This window comes from Sipha flava, unplaced genomic scaffold (assembly GCF_003268045.1).
Source record: "Sipha flava isolate LNK unplaced genomic scaffold, YSA_version1 3_pilon_pilon, whole genome shotgun sequence".
Taxonomy (NCBI): Eukaryota; Metazoa; Arthropoda; class Insecta; order Hemiptera; family Aphididae; genus Sipha; species Sipha flava.
The window spans coordinates 3664980-3680797 of record NW_020273108.1 but is presented as its reverse complement, the minus strand read 5'-3'; the positions used below and the strand labels follow the sequence as shown (position 1 = coordinate 3680797).

General features: G+C 28.2%; 1 protein-coding gene and 1 non-coding gene across 3 annotated transcripts in view; both read right to left on the bottom strand.

The window, feature by feature from the left end:
* LOC112688654 (limbic system-associated membrane protein-like) overlaps positions 1 to 15818 on the bottom strand; it is a 532509-nt gene that overhangs the window by 299286 nt on the left and 217405 nt on the right. The gene's annotated exons all lie outside the window — the stretch shown is intronic.
* On the bottom strand, positions 10258 to 10330 carry Trnan-guu. The gene has a single exon. It is a non-coding gene; the product is annotated as a tRNA-Asn (tRNA).

Sequence of the window (15818 nt, the reverse complement as noted above, 5' to 3'; positions counted from 1 at the left end):
GTATTTAACGTATTAGTCATAAATGGTTTGCAATCAAATATACGAGTAGTTCGTCAATTATAATCATCAAAATTCATTATTTTTTCAATTCTAATAACAATCCGACTGAAAAACGAACATAAGCAAAAACGACATTGTGTATAATATTACTAAATCGTATGATGGACGAGATTATTGGACGCTAGAAAGAATGGAAACCTGAAATAATGTTTACCGTCATTGAGTCCATATTATTGTTGAGAGGGATCTCGGATTATTTTCCTTCTTATTCTTCAATCATCTTCAACAATAATATTAACAATTTATTATACGTATTGGGCTGCCTAAAATTGTATTAATGCACGTCGAAATGATCACTCAGTATTGGACTGAAAATAAAAAACCACATTTTTCACTTATCCCTATAAAGTCTAAATAATATTTATAATAACAATCACACCAATGTGATTTCCGTTGTCGACGCTGAGTTGTATAGATTTTCTCATCGGGAAGGTTAATAAAGGGCATGTAAAATGGTTTCGCCCTTCTCCTTCACCAACTCTAAATGAATTGTCTAAAACAACGAAGTCGTAGTTCCTTCAAAAACTAAACCGCGTTAAACGACGTGACCAATGAGCGATTTAATGGATTATATTTTAATAACACAGTAAAAACATTAGAAACAAATATTTATTGGTTTTCAATACGATAATGTCGATTTCAGAATTAACGAATTCACGATCGATAGCAAACCGGGTATTCCTCGCACTGCAAATATACTACAATAAAGTAACAGTGCCGGATGAATCTGGTGATAAGCTGGTGAGAATTTATTTCAACGTCTAGGAATAAAACGACACTACACAATACTGGAAATAAGTCGCATTTTATCCATAATAAGATTTTTGCGTCTCTCGTGATTCTTTCTTTTTATCTTTATCTCCCTCTCACTCTTTCTCTCTCTGATCTATAATCACGACTATGGCGTTATCCGTATCTTGTTATAATACTAATATAAACGAATTTCATTAGTCGTACATCATACATTTCTAAATAAACGCAATCAAATATCCTAACGAAACTACAGTAACCTACGAGCTCTTTATTGCGTAAAGTATATTATTTTCCGTTCCTATTTATTATAATAATTTGTATATAATTCCACAGTTCTACATGTCATATGAGAAAATGGAATATTTGATCTGATATTAAAGACTGATCAAAGGTTTGAAATGAAAAACTTTGTTTAAGTTATATTGTTATAATTTCTCTATATACGTCAATATTATACTAAGCATATGTAAATCAAGCATGTAGTTCTATTTTTAACTGACTTTTTAAGCTGACGACTTGAAATACTCATAATATGAAATGTTAATATGATTGATTAACATTTATGGTAGGCTGTAATAAAAAAAATGTCATTAATTTGTTTAATTTCATAAATCTTGGTTAAAGTGGAAATGAATGGGTTAATTTAATGATTTAACACCGATCGAAATACACAACCGTTCGGGATAATAAATAATTGTGGGTGGAAAATTGTGCGATCTTAAAATAAAATAAATTTCACGAAATAATGTTGATTGTTTTTAATAATATTAACGTAATACCCTTTAAGACGAATAAACGTTATTAGGTTATCCATTATAATTAAAAATCTGTTAAAAGAAATTTACCATAATAAAACAAGATGATTTGTACCTATAATAATTAATTACAGTCGTGCACATATTATTTGCATAATACAAACGCATAAATGATCATAATATATACAGCTAAACTTATAAACGAATACTACAACTGCAGTTTTTTTATATAAAAAATGCCCACCATGTTGTTGCATCAAAGAGCTAGTAATAATGATTTACGTTTATGTATGTACAATTTGTTGACGATTATGATAATCGAGTAAAATCAAATTTTTTTGTAGATTTGACGATGGCATACGCAACAGGCATAACCGGGTGTATACATATATATTCATAACTACATGCAGTACATGGTCGTTATGTACCAGTACTTGTATGCTTGATGTGTAATTTAATCAGTGCCATGGCAACTTCCAACTAGTGGTACTTAGTAGATGGGGATCGTATCTCATCGTTGAACTCATCAGTGAGGTTTTGATTCTTTGCAGAATGTTAACATTTCAATGTATTAGACGATTGATATAAATTATAATTGAATTCTTAAAATATCAATGTAAAGCAAAATTAACGAAACATTACGCACCAAATTTAACTTGTCTGAAAATGGATACACATGAGGCGTAATAAACACAAGAGTTCGTCCAAAGTCCTCTATGAAATGAAATTATATTCCTTTAGTTACCAGGTATCGGGTATAATTAAATAAAGACAATTAAATGCTTTAAAATGCATAGAATTATATCTGTAATTTAATAGTCTATTTTGAATTGGATATGACAGTTCTTAAATCGCAACACTTAACTATTTATATTTTATATTGTCTTGGACTTAAATTTGTATGCATTAATTTTTAAATTTTAATAATTTTTCGAATATATTATACAATATGTCCCACCATAAGTCCCGTGTCCCCCTTAATATCTCCACGGGAAATCAATTTATTTAAACACGTTTTTCTTACAAAACTTAGTGTGGAAATTTTGATTGAATGGCATAGAATTAAATTTTTTTTTAAAAAAATTCAATAATTCAAAAAATGATTTTTATGCATTTAAGAATTTTCAATTTTTAAGATACCCATTTTCTTGAGCATATTTTTTAAAACAATCCAAAAAAAAAAAAAATTATTAAAATTGAATAAAAATTGACTAAGTTAAAGGAAGTTATGTTTTTGAGTAATTATAATAATAGTTATTACCTAATAAAACACAAATTGCTCGATTTAATCAATCTTCATTGAATTTTAAATAGTTTTTAATAATTACGATTTAAATTCGAGTATATCTTAATGCGATGACCATAAGTCCTATTACAACATCAAAATTATTATCAACAAAACGATATCGTTTACAGTGTATCACAGTTGTCGTCAAAAAATCAATTAGCAAATCATTAAGGATATAATCGTACGACGGACGGTCCCGTCGAGTGATCTCCATTCGATACAATATCATACACGCTGTGACCAACCATCAATTTTTCACTTTGCTCTCGGACGCTGAAAAAATCTTAATAAGTATATACACGGACATGGTACACGGTAAAGCTATTGTGATTGTAAAGGTAGTTTATATATATTGTGGCAATAGTAGCTATTGTTAGTAGCGGCGGGCTCGTCTACATATGTATATACGAATACACGTGGAGTATTCACATTTCTGAAACGAAGCACGTACGGCTAATAAAACTATACAGTGGCAAAGGCGGAGCTGGGCCTGGTGCTTATATATATATATATATATATATGCAGTTACTACCACTCGACTGTTTTCGTCCGGCCCACCCTTCCTGTTCACCAACAGCACCCCAAAGTGAAATTGTGCAACATCATTTATAAGGATTTCAGTGCGTGCCGTACACACACACATACATATTCGCGAAAACGCGTTACTTGCGAGTACTTGAATTTGTATACAGGATGATTTTTTTCGATGTTTAACAATAATTTTCTCCGCCGAATTATGTATGAAAAAAAATGCCATTTCAAGTGTCTGGATGCACAAGAATTTTTTTTTTTATATTTTTTCACTCACTCGTCTTTAACTTAAATGGTAACATATATGATTACATGTTTTTTCAATTCGTACTTCGGAATCGAATATTATTGATGAAATACATAAATTGGCAGGTATATAGAAATCGGACACCGAACCAGAGTCTACGTTGATTGTTTACGGTAGGTAAGTATTTAAAATTTAAACGAGCGAATAAGAAAAACGGCGCATAATACTTGTCAAATTTTGATGCGCTAATCTACTCACCTAAATTATTAAACAAATAACCAAAAATACTAATTGAATACAATACACGTTGAAATCCATAGAAAAATGTATTTTTTATACAATAAACGTCTTAAATAATATATTTTTGCTAACAAAAACAAAAAAAATCACCTAGTATATAATATATTTTTCGCACTTACTATTTCCTGTGTGTGTGTGTGTGTGTGTGTATGTTATATAGCAGTGGGTGCATTGGGATCCGTTAAGTGTTCACGTTTTATATTTAACACCCGTGTGACTTATGTCGTACTTAAACGTTGTTGGCGAAGACGCCCTCGTCCCGGCACCCCGCACCTTACGGTAATGAACAGCACCATAATGCATGCGAGTGTACCCGTACAGATTCATACAGAACATATTATATCTACACATACGTGTCTCGTGAGATCGATCTAGGCGTGCGAAGTATATGTGTACAAAAAAACAAGATACATAGTTGACATTTATCATCCGCCTTCCCGTTCACAGGGTCACTTTTACTATCGTGTTTTTACGTTCAAGTCATCGGGCGTTACGCCCGGGTCCGTTATCGCAGATACAAAGCGCAAGCCCCCGCGCATAACAATCGTGTCCTTAATAATTTAAAACTTTCGCCTATCGATTGTTTAATCACTAATTATATAATGTACACATGATTTTTAACTTTAAGTATAAATGTATAACGATTAAAACAAAAATGTAATACCCTATGGGTCCACCATACTTAAGAACAGGCATGTCAAACACGCGGCCTAAGACTAATTTTTTGGTGGCTCGTGGCTACCAGTATTAGTAGACAAAATAAAAAACGAATAGTAAAAAAAAATTATAAAATATTAATATTATGTGGCAACTATCATAGACTCTTAGAGAACTTTATACTCGGTATAAATTATTATGTCTTATATTCTGATATAACTGTAATCGAGTAAGTTTTACTGATGGTTTTATATGTATATAAAAATATTAATATAAAAATGTATTTTTCGTTAAATGTTTACGTGCATAGTAAACTATTCAATATATTTGGCCCACTTGATACTATGAGTACATGGCTGCTTCAAAACAATTAAAATGTGTTGAAAACCGTTAAACCTCATTTTATAAAACTGTTCAAAATTTATTTGCTCTCTGTGAATACCGGCTATTGCGAAGACAAATTCGTAAGACCCTTTAGAATAAATTAACTCTTTAATCAACTAAACAAATGTTAATTCCTTTATTAACGTGCATTTAATAATGTCCCGAACTATAAATAATTAAATAAATATTTATTTATTTGTTTTTAACGCATCACAATGACTTCTTGAGCGATGTGCTACAAATCACAATAATCCATACAATATTCGCAGTTGGTACTTACGTCATATTATATTTGAGATTTTACTACTTTTCATATACTTATTTCCATCCCAAAGGGTTTACAGTGTACATATCACGAAAGGTGTTCTACGACAACGACAAAAATATGCTTAAGTAGGTTCAAAATTTGAACTTCAAATCTCACTATGTGTAAAACACCATCTAAACCTATCATCTATATTTTTTGTTTTTTTTTCTGGACATTCATATTACAAACGACTGTTAATAAAAGTTGCAATGTGATGTAGCATAGACTGTTTGTAACTTCTCATTTTAGGACATTAAGCATCCCAGATATATCTCTGGGAGACCCCTTAGTAGTTAAATAAACCTCTCATGACACAATGGGACCACTATGTTACATCGCTAAGATTAAATATTGTACGTAAGAAGTGATTTCACATGTAAAGTATTTTTGTGAACATCGCATTTAGTAACTTCATGTTTCTGGACATTAAGCGTCCCTAGATATTCTCTGAGATGTCCATATGCAAAAAACATGACAGTCGTACATCTTGATCAATATATATGTTACATCGTTGGGATTAGATTTTGCACACACGGTTATTACATAACTATCGGGGATATGCTTATAATATTGTTACATTACGCATTTGTATTTTCAAGTGAATATATTCACACGCATAATGCCATTGATATGAATTGATATTATATTCAATATTTACGTAAACGAATTTAATGCTAACTGCAACGTTGTAGCGTGGAAAAATCGTCTAATAAAGATTAACGTTATATGTACATGCAATAAAAGGCACACAGTACAAAACGTTTTGTATTTTACGAGAATAATTTTCGAAAATAATTTAGCTGTATGAATTATCACCGAATCCATGCAACGCGCTGCACATTAATGGAATGATTTTAGAAAGTATAATGTAACATTTACCTCTATATTATACATTATCATACACGTATATACCGAGAGAAAATTTCCAGCGAAATGGATGTATTATGTGTATACATTATTTTTATTACGATACTATTTTATTATTTGATACATTCTTTTAATCTAATTAATTTTAATACATTTTCATATTTCCGTAAACTTAAAACCGGCCGTTCATTATTCTAATACCATCCGTTATATTTATGCGTTAATGTTGGCTTTCTTATACTGTGAACATAAAGATTAATAAAAACATTTTCTCGAGTAATACTCGATATATGTTGCGGATATTATATTAATGGATAAATGCTATTTATTTATGTTTTTGAATTCGCTAGGAAAATCCGGACGAGATAATAGCACGATAAGAATTACTTTAACGAGTGATAAAAAAAAAACCCATATGCTAGCATGTTGCTGCATATTATACATATGTAATTATATTTCCTAAGTTTATTTTGTGAGAGCTGTTTAGTTATACTTAAATTTTTATAAAAATTAAAGATTCCATGTTTATGTGAATTGGTATATAGTAAATAATATTATTATCGTAAAACCATCGAATAAATTGCTTTTTTTTTTAGTGTGGTTGATAGGACTTGATAGTAAAATTAAAAACAAATAAATTGATTAAAATATAATAGACACATGTATTATGTTCTCGTGCTACACGAACTTTATGGTTGCAAAAGCTAAAATGCCCACATTTTAGTTTTTAAATGAGTCATCAAAATCTTGATTTCTGAGCACTGAAGAAGATTGATGACCAAGTGATGTACAATGAAAAATGTCAATCTTTTATATTGTTTTGGTAAAATAAAAACTTAAATTCTATTTAAAATACTTTAATTGATTTTTAAAATCAAGTGATTGGTAATAATTTGAAATATTTTTTTAGTAGTACTTATTTGTATTTGAAATTCTAATATTTTATCCAAATAAAAAACCGTACCCCGTAATGAAGATTAAAAATATAAAAACTTTTACAATAAAATTATTTTCTTTATTTACTTGTAATGAAATGAAATGAAATAATGCGATCCCATGTGTATACAGAGTTCAATGAAGTACTTCAATTTAGAAATATTATATCGCCTTATTATAATATTCGTGGCCAGACTACGAATATATAACGATAAAATCCTAGTATTTATTTTTGTATTTAAATATATATTGTATATTTATATCAGTTTTATTTTTTCATCGATAGTTTAACTAATAATATAAACATTTATTATAAATTAATTCTTAATGAATGATGTATTTGAACATTATAAACCTTAATTTACCCGCGATTTTTTAAGAATTTTTTTTTTTTTTATTAGAATAACTGAAAAAAAATTTTGAGTTTTAAATTCAAGTAGAGACTATACGCAATGCTGTATCTATTTAAATGGAATGAAACGATTACCACCTGCACGATAACGCGAATCCGCCTAAAATAAGTTATCACATACGGTATACCAGGGCGAATTACGGCAATACTCTACACAATACCAATGTACCAAGCAGGTCGACCGACATCTAAGCCAAGCTTAGAAAAAAGAGCGCGCCGCGCCCATATTATTTTTAAAACGTTATTTAATCGCTATAGCGTATCAGTGTGATTATTTTTTTTTTGATAATATTTATACTACTATTTACATTGATACTCTAAGTGTGTTCAAACACCGAAGTTCGTATATTTAAGTGAACTGCAAAAAAACCGTCATATACGAGTAAAATAATGATTACAATAATTTTAACAAAATGAAGCACGTCGAACGAAAGCAAATATTAATAAATCTAAAAGGAGAAAATCAACAAATATGAGTTTGCGTCCAATAGAAAAAATGTTTAAATGTTCTAACAAAAATACGGTGGTAATAATTTTTACCAAAAAATTAACAGTCCATTTGGGCAACAATCATTTGTAACGAGATAGCGCCATTCGTTGTATGGTGTATATATCACGCGCCTGTGCATAAGCAAGGCATCGGTTTGTCGGCCGCTCGTAGAGCGCGCTGAATTACTACTCGTACTGGGAATGGATGGTGGCCGTTTACCTACGACATTGTTAGTCACTGGATAGAATATATGAGAAGTGAACAATCTACGGAGAATATTTACATCTCCATCCATCAACTGTGCCATCAACATTTGGTTATCGTCAACACACAACAGCAGTGTGGTCACAATGAGTCTTATAAATATTACTACTACTTGTGTATGGAAAACAGTTTATTCGTATTAACGCTTGCACTAAAAATGGTTAGTAACTATATATGTATTATATTGTATTTAAGTATGCCGTGATATTTGTTATTAAAAAGATGTTATTATTATTATTATTATTATTATTATTATGTAATATTTTAATTAAATAAAGTACGTGTTTATGACCAAAACAAATATTGTTCTTTGAGTTCACAAACAATCGTTACACATTTATAACGAATGGATAGGTAAAAATAATTTTTACCTACAGAAAAACCTGATATCACTGTATTCAAATTATGGCATAAATATTTTTTCGGCCAATCATTTTTACTATCAGTCGAAATAGAGGATGGATTTACTGAGTTGTCATCCAATTGTATCGTTCGAAAATTAATGTGAAAATTTCATAGATTATGTCTTAAACATATATTATTAATGAGTATCAGCACCAATAATTGGGCCATCTCAAAATCACAAATGAATCGGAATAAATCCCATTTTAATAATCGATTTACTCAACACACCATCATGTTCATTAAGTTACCGCAGTATTATTAAAAATCCTATCCATAAAATAAATCATATAAGAGTTGACGTTTATACTAGCAACTTGGGATTAATACAAAATAAGGATTAATACATAATAATTTCCTAGTTTTTAAATTAAAATTTATTTTAAAATATCTTGATAAGCCAATTGGTTAATTTAAAAATTATTAATTAATTTATTATTTATATCTAAATATATATACATATATACATATATATATATATACATTATTTATAATTATTATGTAATTTTATTAATTACTTGTTGAATGTACATGTGCCATATTATAATATACTAATACAATTATTATTAACACAAATATAATTTGAAAATAAGGTTTAATAATAAGTATTAATTTTAATTCTTCTTCTTTGGTTTTTCAGAAGCCGAACTGTTTTTATAATTAATAATTATTAATTGTGTATATTGTATATAGTTTTCTTTTATTAACTCTTGACCTATTTCAATATTACTTACTAATATATTTTTAAAGTTAAGGGAACACAATAAACTATTAATTATGTATATTGTTTGTGACATAATTTACCTATAAATCCATTCATATATATTCACCCAAAACGGTCTACGCCCAATACAGATTCCGTATACTCCGTAAAATAATGTAATTCAAAAACGTAATATGTAAATTTTTAGAATATAATTATCATCGAAATATTACACAAATATCTATTTGCACCCCGACAACGAAAGAAGTCTAAATTTCGATGTGAGTTACCATTATATACTTTAGTATATTAAATTGAATGACATATTTTACTTATACGTAACATTTGTTTTGAAAAATGTTATTAACAGTGCAAACAAACTACATGTCTATTATATTCAAAGTGATTAATACGTCTTACGTATAAAAATTATTACGTTGTTAAGTCATGGATATTTAATATTTTAATATTTAATAATATATTATATAATCTCAATAATACAAAAACCATTAGTTTTTACATAATTTGAATTCCGTGTAATTTTTTTTGTTTTCTTATAATTGTATGAAAAAGTTCAACCGTTAACGTTTCAAATAAAAATATAAAATTTGCTATATGTATAGCATTAATTTTATAAATGTTGCCCTTTAAGCTAACATTAGAGTTTCACTATGTAATGACAATGATGACATTTTAATATATTGTTTTCTGATATTTCGAAATAGAAATTTTCCGACAAAAAAATACGTTATTGCATATTGATTCAGATATTATGTGCTTTAATCATAATGAACTAGCATTTAACCTCATAAGACATTAACCATTTCCCAGAATTTAAATTTACACGAATTAAAGTGTACATAAACTAAAAATTAATTTTAATAAAAGAAAAAGAAATCAATGCCCCCGGGTGGGCTCGAACCACCAAGCTTTCGGTTAACACTCCAATGCGCTAGCCATTGCGCCACGGAGGCCCCTGTATTCAACGAGTCGTTCCTACCGTTTTTCAGCAAACCGGATACGTATGCGTATACGTATATGAATAACTCAACACGTTCACTATGACATTATCCGATGGAATTGTTCGAAAACAACTCGTCCACTCACTAATTGTTTCTGTTTGATCGCACGCATTTTTGATCCATCACGTCCAGAGTGTGCCGGACCACACGCAATAAGTACTCTTAATGATTACCGAATACTGTACTCAATTATATGTCAATTCCAACTACATGTTTTATAAGACCATATTGAAAAGCTTTAATTAAACGCTGCGCAAAAATAAACAAGAAAAATTGCCTGCTGAACAGATTTTAAATCTGAAATTAATCTAGGTATATGCAAATTGATCCTCCCTTCAGATTTAAATTACAGTATTTATAAACAGTATTAGAGTATTTGCACATACCAAGTTTTAATTAGCTATTCGTTATTGTGTATTCGGATATTCGAAAATAGTGTACATTATCAAATTTCAATGATTATTATATTTTTTTTTGGAAAAAAAATATCGAATGGCATACCTGCCGTATAATTAGTACTTTGGGCTTATTAATATTAGTTCCAAATGTCCGGTATTAATTTTCTGTGTAAAATGCAAATACCGTAAATTGATATATAAAAAAAAAATAATAAAATTATCCTCAAAAACGAATGAATAATAAAAAAATATCGAGGGCGTTGTTTTTTTTTTTCTATAACTTTATAACCGAAGGTGGTATAATGAAGTCAAAGAAATGCTTGTATAAAAATAAACGCAAAATCGTAATAATATTTTTCTTCCCAAAAACACCACGTACCTATTCATTAATTTATGTTTTCCCAGTTTTCCCATTTTTCCCACAGTTGTAACTATGGAAGTAGTATCTTAATCAAATCATTGACCTAAGCTTTAAACGATATTTAGTTAAAGATATCTATATAAAATAATATAAACAGTAGTAGAAACCCGAATATGATATTTGTAGTGTACATTTATTTGAATTATTAAATTAAGTTTTTATTATTTTTTAGATTTATAAATTTTATTTGATTGCTAAACAAATAAAGATTCTTTACAAATACTTCGTTTTATTTTTATTTTACGTATTGACCTTAAATTTTTAGTTAATTAGAGTGTATCCATTTGGACCCATCGTTGAAAAAAAAAAATGGATAATTTAGGCGATGACCAAATTATTGTTTTGTTGGAAGGAGATATTTCTGATCTTGATATCGAATTCTCAGATGATGAAAATGATATTCAAGTAAATAATTTAGATTATTCCTCAGTTGATTGGAACGATGATTTTAATGCTAGCTTAGGTGACAATTTTGAAAATAATAGTGACTTAGAACAGTTAGAACGTAATGAAAATCAATTATATTTTGAACAAATTTTACAACAAGAACAGTCATATTTTTCTAGTGATGATGATTCTGAAGTTCCTTTATCTGTTCGTTATAATAAATATCGAAAATTATTACCTAAATGGATTAAAAAAGACATTTACTTTGTTAACACTGATTTTGACAGTTGTTTTACGCGTAACGATGACGATTTAACTCCTTATAATTATTTTAAAAAATGTATTAATTCAAAAATACTAGAAGAAGTAGTATATCATACTAATTTATATTCTACCCAAAAAACAAGTTCTTCAATTAATACAACAGTATTAGAAATGGAAACTTTTATTGGTATTCATATATATTCTGGTATAGTAAAAATGTCCAGCTATCGTATGTGTTGGTTAGATTGCATAAGATTTGTTATAATATGTCGCGTAATCGTTTTGAAAAATTACGAAATAATTTTCACCTTAACGATAATCAAAATGTATGTTCACGTATTAATGTTGATTGTTTAACTTGCCATATAAATATATATATAACAAAGTAATAATAATATTGGTTTTTACTTGGTCTACCACACCTAACACACCCCCGATAAAATACGTTATTAATAAATCCTACGTATAAAATACCATGTTTACGCCATTGGTCGTGATTCGTTCTTCCGTGTCTATTATGACGATTGATATATATATAAGACCTATCCAGATTGATTCGTGCACAACATGACGTATGACTACTGTTCATCAGATGAATGTCGACGATGACTTCGACCCCAATAATTACAACGGTGTAATCTACATAATATGTTGCTACGTCAAATATTCAATCGACTATATCGGCTATTCAATCTACCCCTCTGCATCTTAGAGTCATTGGTATCGTATGTAACAATAAGATGTATAAGTATAAAATAAATAACATAAGGATCAAATGTGATTTGGGTTTCAAGCACAACGAAGCTAATATATAAATTACAATTTGTTAATAACAAAATTTTTTTTTTTAAATGTTTTTCATATTCAAATTTCAACAAACCTATTTAAAAACTTTTAATCACAATATATTGTCTAAAGAATAAACTATCTAAATGGGTAAAACATTTTATTAAAATTAGCAAAAAACAGTTTAGTCATTTATATTTATTACAATTTTCTATATTGTAGCATTCTATCTAAATTTTTCAATTTATTTACGCAAAATAATATCACATAATACTATTATAGTACAATACACATATAAAATACTATTAACGACATTTGAGTAATACTACATTTTCTAATTTATATTCATAACAAAAAACTATCTGTTGTAGAACAAAAATCTACAATATATATCTATTTTCTAGTGATAAATGATTTCATTTGTTAATTTGTTTTAAACATTTATAATATTTATAGATATTAGTTACCCCATATGAATTAGTTAATTTTATTTTCAATATATTGTATAGTTAAAATATGTAATTCCATTGAGATCGGAATATAATTTATCAATTTTTCTATTGTCAACTTAATTATATTAAAATAATTAATTAAGTAACTTAATTATATTTTTTCGTACGCTTTTTGTACACAATGATAATTCATACCACTAATTTTACTATTTTATATCGAAATAAACTTTTGAATTTGTTTATTGAATATACATATTTCATCTCTTCCTTCAATAAGTTTTTAATTTATAATTTGGTTGAAATTATAATTATTATTTAATGGATTTCAGAAGAGTTTAAATTATAATTTTGTTTTGATGCCTATAGGTACATATAAAGTATATTCAAAAAGATACAATTTAGATCCACTATTGAGATCTGAAAAATAATAATTGTATCAATTTATTTATAAATTGAATAATGAATATAATATTTTAAATATACTTTTATACATAAACTAATTATATAAGCTATATAAATTTTTAAAAACTTTATCCAACAAATTAACACTTTAAATACAAACAAAAAATTAGTTAATAGTGTTTTGGACACTCATAATACGTTTTATATTTGTCGACAGGTTATTTTATAAATTTATTTAAATTATTACTAGAATATATTATTATTTAATTTTTCAATGAAACTCAATAATATAACTCTTTTCTTGTGAATAATTTAAACTATCTTTTAATCTATTCAATTTTTATTCGGTATATTTATATTATTGATTAATTTTCTGTTCTATTTAATTTAACGTTCATTTATACGTCTAACTTAGATTTTCCGAAAAAAAAAAAATTTGCTTGAATTAACATTTTTTTAACTCATTATATAATAGGTTTCTTAATTTTGTCGGATATAATTAGTATTTGATACATTTTTTAAATAAATGTAATTCTTATAAAAACTATACTTATATGTCTAATATTTTAATTAAATCCAACTAAATACATATGTTATACCACATATTCATACTTCAATGATAATATATCTAATATAATATGATGATGCAAGTTAATTTTTTTTTTACAAAATCAAGCAATTATATTCTTATTATTATTAATAACCCATTTAAAATGTAGATCACTATGACAATAATCACAGTAATGTAGTAAACTAGTTATTTGTGTTATTGGTAATCGTTAAATAAATACTATGATTTATAATGCCAAAACATTGCAATTTCGAATTTTTAAATAAATGAAAGGAGTTGTTAGAGTTTTGCTAACGCATATTCCCGCACATATATATCTGGCGAAGGTATACAAATAAGATTCATAAAATAGTCATAGTAATAAATATTTTGTAAAATATACTGTAAAAAAATATTGTCAAATACCTATATGGGCTGAAATAAATCTATAAATGCGTAATATTTATTTATTTGTATATTATTTTAGATACACATTTTGACTTAAACGTGTTAACTGTTTTAATAACATATTAGGTTATGTTTTATTTCGTATTTCTAACTATTTTACAATAATTTAATAATTTGTTATTTATAAGCGATAATCATAATAAAAAGGGTTACATAGTTATATAGTTTTATAATTATATGGTTATATATTTTAATAGTGGTACGTGAATTGACATTGTAATAGACTATTTTTTTGATATTATCAGTAGTAAAATTTTTAATTATACGTTTTAATTTAATAAAATAATAATATTAATGTATTCAATATTTACAACGAATCACAAACTGTGCTTCGTGATTCCAAGGACTTCACAAGAGTAATTTAGAGTCTCTGAGGATTAATCTGAATTCAATCAAATCCAATTACAATTATTAGTAAATTTCAGAATTTCTATATATATAGTATGTTACACAATATTATTTGCATCATATTGATTTGAAAATAACTTTTAGTGATTATACAGAGTTGATAATATTAATAATCTTATAAAAAAATAAATCAATAGCAACAAATCATCGGCACATCATTTGTTCGAGAATTGTGATTTAAGATTTGCATAGCTGGCTTTTGGGACTACGCGGACAATGAATAGCATCTCAAGGGCTAAACAAAATGCGAAAACCCTTTGACGGTTCCGTAAGTGAATTCAAAACGGTTGCGTTTGCAACAAACATATGAATTAACAATCGAAACGTGTTATTGTTATACGGTAATATAAGAATTCATTATTGGCTAAATAGAAAAAAAAAATTTCTCGAAAACTTACGTTGAAGCGATTTCTAAATTGACGATTTAAACAGTTAAAATAACAGTCAGTAATGAACGACAGAGAAAGATCATATTTTGCTTAAAGTGTTTAAAACATTGGTCCGACAACCATTCAATAGCGTCTGCAATTATTTCTTCAAAGCAAAAATAGATAACTGAAATGCAAGCCGTAAGAATGCAATTGAAACGATTCAGACAGTCAGCCGCAAATATGGCGATCACGGCTATGCGAAATTACGGCAGCAAGGAGCCGCCGAAGACCGAGGCACCGAAAATGACATCTGGTTCCGGGCCAAAAGCACCGACGCCGGTGAACGTTGGTTGCAAGCCAAGAGCACCGCCGCCGACAACTGGTTGCGGTCCAAAAATACCGACGCCGACAACTGGTTGCAGTCAAAAAGCACCGACGACCACGACTGGTTGCGGTCCAAAACCACCGACGCCCACGACTGGTAGCGGTCCAAAACCACCGACACCGACGACTGGTTGCGGTCCGAAACCACC